The sequence below is a fragment of the Bidens hawaiensis genome, unplaced genomic scaffold, assembly GCF_021521415.1.
Source record: "Bidens hawaiensis isolate Kalapana, Puna unplaced genomic scaffold, B.hawaiensis_p1.1 tig00026213_1, whole genome shotgun sequence".
Classification (NCBI taxonomy): domain Eukaryota; kingdom Viridiplantae; phylum Streptophyta; class Magnoliopsida; order Asterales; family Asteraceae; genus Bidens; species Bidens hawaiensis.
This window is the reverse complement of record NW_027494220.1, coordinates 181,961-190,208: the sequence shown is the minus strand read 5'-3', so window position 1 is coordinate 190,208 and position 8,248 is coordinate 181,961.

Genomic DNA, 8,248 nt, shown 5'->3' with positions numbered 1-8,248 from the left:
GATCGCCTAAGCTTGCTCGAAGTCCATACTTAGCCGTTTTCTGAGGAGGTTGAGAAGATTCCAATCTTTCTTATCAAAAATCCAACCCAACAATCTCCCCCTAGATTGGAACAAGATCAGATGCACCAAAACATACATGCATAGAGTTACACATGTATCAGACATCAAAGATATATCATTCAAGAACATGTCATTTCATCATAAATAGGAATTCTGCCTCTTTCGCATTACACATTAAAATTTTTACATCAAATACAAAATAAAACAAAATTACAAAGATAAATAGAAATAAAATTAATCATCATTGATCTCCATTCTGCTATCTCCTCCTCCTGCTCCTTGTGTCAGATTTTTCTTTCATTCGTTTGACAAGGGCTGCTTTTTGTTTAATCATATCAAGTTCCACAACGTCAAAGGAGTCATTTGGGAATTCTGCATCAATTAAGTCTTGGAGATCTTGAGGGTGCATGAATTGAAGATCCACATTATTCCTGATTTTACTGCAATGGGTATACCCGATTCATTCCTTAAAGAGATTAGTCATTATGCTTGTTGTAAGAAATGAGGGTAATTTTTCCATTGTACTGCGCAACAGAATTTGGTTCTTTCATCCCCTCCCTCATAGCTAAGCATTCCTTTAAGGTCTTTCGTTTGCCATGTGAGCTGCTTACTTGGGATTTCCTTCTGTTAGCATCGAATAGAGAGAGTTCAAGAGTGTGAACTTCATTAATTCTTTTTCTCCTTCTCTCCTTCTCAGCTTGGATGTGTATTTCTCTCCTCCTTTGATTCAAAAATGGGAAGCCCTTTTCTACTTGTTCTTTAATAAATTTGGAGAGATCGTTTCTTTGTTGCCCTGCCATCTGACTTCTCTTTTGATTGTCATGAAGATCCAGGGTAGCCATCTTCTTTAATTGTTCGTTTGAAAATTTTCTCAGATCATCTCTAAAGATGATAAGAGTTTCTTCCTTGTCTTCAGTAACCACCCTCAAGGTCTTTGATCTTTTATCGTAGTAGAGATGTGTAGGCAGATTAAGATTTCGTGTTGGTTCTGGCCTCACAATCTCAAACCTTGGAGTTCGGCTCGAGCTTCCTTGAGTATTTGTCTTTATTTTATGTAGCCCGGCTTCCTCATACCATTGTCTGATTGTATCATCAATTTATACTATTAATCTTGACATTTTGGCTCCTTTTTTGTGCAAGGCACTCATCATTTCAGCTTTGACTTCTTCCTCTGCTCTCTAGTTGGCCTCTTGCAGTCTTCTTTAGGTTTCCAAATACAATTTCTGCTATCTATTGTATATGTCTATCAAGTGTTCATGAGGCATGTTTTGAAATTGCTCTTCTGTCATTCCTTTGTCCATTACAATCTTCTTCAATGTTTGTACCCTTTGAGGGTCTTCAAACCACTTTCTCACATCCTCTTCTTTCTTTTTAGCCTCATCTCTCTCCTTCTCCAATCTGATCCTTAACTCCTGTTCTTTCACATATTCTTCCTGACTTTTCTAATCTTTGTGAGAGTCTTTTACCAGTTGAATTTTTCTTTTTAGTTCTTTAAGAGAAAGATTTATCAAGGACTCATAGCTGTAGCCATATAATTGAAGAATTATGTCATTATGTTTTGCCTTTGATGTTTCATATTCTATTTCATCACTGGCTTTCTTTTCAGTTCTCCTTCTGCTACTGTCAGATTCTTTTAACACGTTTTCTACTTGTTCCTTCTTCTTAGTCACCTTTTTCACATAATCTGAAATATTATCCACAAGAGCATTTTTGTAAAGTCTGTCTATTGTGTCAAAGGATTGCAAGTTTAGGAATGCAGGCTTGTGACCAGCCTTAATTAAAAATTCTCTTTTTGATTTCCTCATTCTCCACCCTTCAGCTTCTTTGGCTATGTCTTCTTTGGATAGTCTTTGAAGATACTTCAAGTCATAGTCAAGGCTTATTAAGTAATCTCTGTCTTCATTTTCTTTCTGAACATCTTTCATTTCTCCTTCACTTTCATCATCTATATCAATTGTTTCTTCAAGGTTGTGGAGTGCCCCAATCATTGGCTTTTCCACCTTCATCGATTTATCCCTTTTCCTTTCTGCAAGCTTATCCAATCTTCTCTTGTACACCATCACCTTCACTGATTTTTTCCTTTTAGACTTAGGTGTTTCAATCTTGGCCTTTTCTTTTCTTTTCAGTGATTCTTTTGCTTCAGGTTCTGGTTCAGACTGTTCAGAGGATTCAGAAGATTCGGATGATTGAGATGGGATTGGTGAGGTAGGTTGTGTTACTTGAATTTCTGGTTCTTTGTCAACCATTTCCTCAACTACAGGTTCACCAGTCTTGGGTTTTTCATTCTCTTCAGTTACTTCATGATAATAGCTTCATTTACTTCAATAGGCTCTTCAACTCTCAGTTCTTTTTCTTTGCTTATGTTGATAAAGTCTTTTTGTGCCTTTCTTGCAGCCATTACTATCTCAGGATGATGTCTTTCTGGTTTGCTCAGAATGTCTATCAGATCTTTCATTATGACTAGCTTCACCACTGAACTTGCAGATAATTCAATTGTTTCATCCTCTTCTTGACTAACTGGACCCAATCCAACTCCTTGTTCTTGATCAATCTCCATCTCTAGATTTGTAGGTTCAGTTTCAGTTTGTTCAGGTTCAGTTACCACTGGTTCAGATACGATTGGCTAAGATTGTGTGGATTCAGATTCAGCTTGCACATGTTTAGTTTGCATAGGCTCTTCAGGCTCAGTTATCACTGGTTCTTCAGTTTGTGTATGCTCTTGTTCATCATCATTTATTTTTACTTTTAGAGCTTCCAGTGTGGCCTTGATTGCCTCATCTGCCTACTTTGTCAGTCTCTCACTCTCCTCATCCTTTTCTTTCATTTTGATCAGTGTTTCGAGGACTTCTTGAGGAATTTCCTCCTCATTTTCTTGATTCAAAGACTCCAATTCTTCATTCATTAATCTTATAGCAGTTTTCATTGATTCAACCTTAGCCACATCAGGATCAATTGTGTTGTATTTGAAAAGTATGTCATCACTAGATTGAACTTTGTGTTGGGATTTGGGATGTAAGTCATCATCTGTATAGGCAATCCCTTTCCCTTTTTGCTTCGTTTTCAATTTGTCTTCTTCAGTTTCATCTTCACTATTATTCTCCCCCTCAACATCAGAGTCTCCATCCTTATATTCTTGATTTATCAAGTTCAGTGCATTTGATGTACCAACTTCTACAACCTCTTCATCTGAGCTAGCGTACAGCTCTTCAATTACTTTTAAACCTTCTGCTTCTTCATGATTCTCCCCCTGTTTTGGTGCATCTAAGGTCTTCTCAACCTCAGAATGCCCTCTAGGGTTCGAATTTTCATTAACGCTTCATTCAATGCAACCTCCAACTCCTTGTTTCTTGTTTCAAGGACCGTATTCTTTTCTCTTAACATAATATTCTCAAATTCAAGTTTGGCGTTTTCAACAACAATGTCATAAAGATTTGGACTTGAAGGTGGGGTTTCTTGATTTGGCTTTGGTGCGGGTTCAGAAAAGGGTTCTGACTCAGTTGTTTCTGGAGATGGTACTCTATATTACTCAGGTTCTATGGGAAGTGATTGTGTTGGCTGGTTAGTGGTAGTGGCATGTGTTTCTTGTAATGGGGAGGATGGTTGGGTTTGAAGATGTGTATCTTGATCAGGTTGGGAAACAGGTGTGGTGATGATAGGTACCGTAAGTGGTGATGTTGGTGGTGAAGGAACATGAGTGTCATTGATTGGTTCAGTATCAGATAAGGCAGGTTCAGTTGTAGCAGGTGAGGAAGGAACATTGTCATTGACATCATTAAGTTCAATGGAGTCTGTGCCATCATTGTATGTCTCAGGTGGTGGTGAGTTTGGTGGAGTTATCTTAGTGATGGTATTAGCAACGTTTTATACGACATTTGCTATAAATACATCGTCATCCATAGCCTCTGTAGCTCCACCCTCAATTGGTTCATTAGTTTCTTCATTTACTTCCAATTCTGCAGCATCTCTTTCCTGAGTAGATTGTTCAATCATAGGCACATTACCCTCAACAACTTCTTGTGTATCATAATTAATACCCATAAACATGGCATCCTCACCCTCTAAACCATTGTCCCCATCATCGTTCTGATCATTGTCATCATCTGCACCATCATCATCTTCTTCATTTTCACTGTTACCAGGGGTTCCTGGCACATCAATAGCACCTAGAGCCGGCACAAGCAACCATGGGAGAATATCCCAATCATCCTTATCCTCAAACTTGCTCTTTGCATCTTTCATACGTTTGCAAATGTTAGGATCTTGTAATTTCAAAATCTCTCATGTTCTTTGAAGATCTGGTAGAAATTGGTTTATCAAGATTTGCAGGAACCTTGGATACAAAAGGAACCTCTGATTAACTTCCTTCTTAGCATTTGACACTAATCCTTGGAAGATAAATCTTGATATATTGAAGGGCTGCTGGTATAAGATCGCTACAGTAAGAGTGCCCAATTCCCTGCTTAGAAGTGTCCGAGTCCCTCTCCTCGTAGATAAAGACTGGATGACATGATGTATCAGAAAACGGTAGATCAGTGGAAAACTCCCCTTTTGGAACTGTCCCTCCTTCACGCCGCCTTGATAACCCATAGTCTCTTGAAAGACTCTCAATAATCTAGGGACTGAATAAGATGGCTGTGCATTAAAATTGTTATTTAGGTCAAATGCAGCTCTGATTGAGGTCTCTGTAATCTCAATATCACTATTTAGGACCGATGCCTCAATCCTTTCCCCGTTAACATCATTCACATACGTAGCCGACCCCAAAAATCTGCAATATGGTTCCTGTAAATTGTAGGGCTCTCAGTGAGAGCTACTCTTAAGTTGGAGTTTCTTAGAAAATTTATTATGTGTTCAAAACTCTCTGTTATCATCATCAAGCTCTAACTGAGCGCACATATTGTGCCTTTTCTCGAATTTTAAGGCCATCAGTTCTGCAAAATAAGAAAAATATGTCAGTGCACAGAGTTGCAGAACTAATAATCGAAGATAGGTAGATGATAATAGCCTCTTCAATAACCTGTTCCGTAGAAATATGCGTACCTGAAAAAACAAGTTAAATCAATTTGAAACCCTAATATCGAAATTGGTGTGACGATTATCAAATAACGATGTCTTACCAAAGTTGAGACAGAGCTAATGGCTGTATTTGAAGTATAATCGAGTAAGAATAAGAGTATTCGAGCAAGCAGGGAAAAGTACGAGCAAGAGGGGTTTGCGTCTAGGTTTGAGAGAAAGAAGAAGAAATATCTGAAAAAGTTTCTAAGTCCCCCTTTTATACCTAACGTTTGGGTGGTACAATACCTCCTTTTGTCGTCTAGTGCACGACAGTTGTCATTTAATTCAAATTTAATGTACCTCCCTTGCTCGAGCATATAGCCAAATGAACAGCTGTCTCCCACTGTACTCGAGTACATAGTACAACCCTTGCTCGACGTACTTGGAATATAATGCTTTTGAGCACTAGTATACTCGAGGCAATGTGCTCGAATAGACTTGTGCTCGATGCCTAGCCAAATGTTTAATGATTATAAAATTACTTGCTCGAGTATTGAGTCATACTCGAGGGGTAGTGTGCTCGAATAGACTTGTCAAACTCTACTCAAAATATATATGCCGGAGTCACACCTGTAATCTAACCCTACTCTACTATGCATCATTCTCGAAACACTTAGAAATCTATCATGACAATAACTTATGCTCGAGATGCACTTTTAGCAGTGTTGTAACCCTTGCTCGACCCATTTAGATTACTACGGGCCAATATGCTCGATGTACCCTTATGCTCGAAAGCCTTAGCAGATTGAATCCTTCCTATGCTTATACTCGAACACACAACCTAAGTGTCTAGCTTACAACATTGCTCGAACTACTTAACAAATTGATCCATTAAGTTCTTAAGTTGGAACCCTCATACCTAAGTGTCTAGCACACTTCTATGCTTGAAACACTTAAAATGTTTCCTATCAGTCATTTCTTTGTGCTCGAAGACTTAGGTTTGATAACTTACCATCCAATCATGCTAGAAACAAATAACATCAACTTTCATATCATAGCAGGTGCTCAAAAGTAAGATGCATGCTTGAAACTCTTAACAGCAATTTTTCAGATCATCAGTATGCTCAAAAGTAGCATTCATGCTCGAAACACATAGATGAATCATACATGTCATGCAGTATACTCGAAACAATGTCGTCATACAAGCAAGAAAAGTTTCTTTGCTCGAAACACGTAATTGATTTTCAGGTCAATTTTGACATCACAAATCTTATGCCACAAAGTCCAGACATGATCACTCATGTTCTCTGTTCAAATTACAACTTTTCACAAAAGATAATCATTTCAGAACAGTAAGCTGAACTAAGCAATTTGTTTAAGGTGAAATAAGAGATCAAATTCCAGTTGAATAATATTCTATTGAAAACAATTTCATAGAAAGATTTCAACATGGGATCAGACTATTTAAGGCAAGGTCACACCACTTCATGGTCAGTTTTATTATGACTTGAGTCAGGTTGACAGCAAGTAAACTTAGCATATTGGTCATTGCTTTCTGTGATACATTTAAGATTCAATTAGAGCATAAGTTAGGAATGGTTATCACTATGTTTTCAGGTTGCTTCTAATCTCTTCTCAAAGCTTATTTAGCTTTCTCCAAATCACCCCGAATTGACTTTGACCCCCTGATGCCTTGGCCAAAAATTGTTTTTAGTATACTGAGCAGTTTATTTATTTTTATATATATATATAATTGTTTAGATAACAAACTATAAGGTTGAATGTTGGACTTACATGCCATCCGGACTTACATGCCTTACATTCAGGGTGTTTAGGACTTATTTGGATGCCCCACCCCTGTAGTTCCCTTAGTGCCCCTTAAGTCATGATATCAGATAACTTATCTCTTTATACTATTTTTGATCCTTTTATATTTGTCAATTACTTTCTTTTTCTTTGCTTTTGATAAATTTGCTATATAGCAATAATTGATATCTACTCAAATACTTAGTAAATATTTAGTTAGACCAGAAACACCAACAGGCTCGTGTATGATTGGATAATAACCTTTCTGCCTATCATTCGCAGAGATATGCTAGAGAGCATACCTTATCTTCCAATGGTTCACCACATCAGAGTTAGCAGATTTAGATTTATATCACATATGACAACTACAGACTATGGAAAGCTACCATACATTGCCAATGACTGTACTCAAAGCCTTTTGAACTTATAATCCATGGGTTAGTTATCTTAAACAGTTTTCTATCACATCCTAAAGGTTGGATACTATTTCTATCCAAAAACTTTTAACCTTCCTTAAAGCTTATAACTGGATAATCTTATCATATCTCTTATGAGATCACCAAAAAACAGTGTTGCTTAGTTAAAATTATTTCACAATTTCAAAAAATTTCTGAAAATTCATTTTACGGATTGATTTTGAAAACAGTGATGTCACTTAAGCATATTTAACACGCACACACTTAACCAATGTCAAACACATTCATTCAGATAGCATAGACCAAACAAATCAACATATAAGTCTGTCGAGCATGCTCAAAAATTCATCGAGCATACTCGAAAGTCTACCGAGCAATTTCAAAATCTGTCATTTCAGTGCTTGTACTCGAAAGACTTAGCTCCATGCTCTAGTAGTAGACTTGTGCTTGGAATACTTAGAAAGCTTTCTAAAGTACATGTCCATGCTCGACCAGTAGTAACGTAACATTTGTGCTTGAATTACTTTGAGAAATCTCAAATATGGTTTGTTTATGCTCGAAGAACACTAAACACACCATTAAGCACACAGTCATGCTCGAAAAACTTGGAAAGTTTTTCGAGTATCTGAGCTATGACATTTGTGCTCGAAAGACTTAGAATAGTCTTACAAGTACCTTTGCTTGTGCTCGAGGAGCAACAAGCATAATATCAAGCACAGATTCATGCTTGAAGTACTTAGAATCACAGAAATACATCATGCAAGCACAGATCAAAGAAACCAAAAGCGGTAATTAACAGTTTTAATAAAATTTCCACGCATAGACAGTTACATACATAATTCATGCAATTAGAATAGTCAGGTAAGCATAGCAAATCATCATGCAAACATTCAGAGTGAGTAACAAAGATAATCAGTAAGAACCTCACTTAAGCACACATCCTAAATCAAACTTCATCAGCATTTATCATT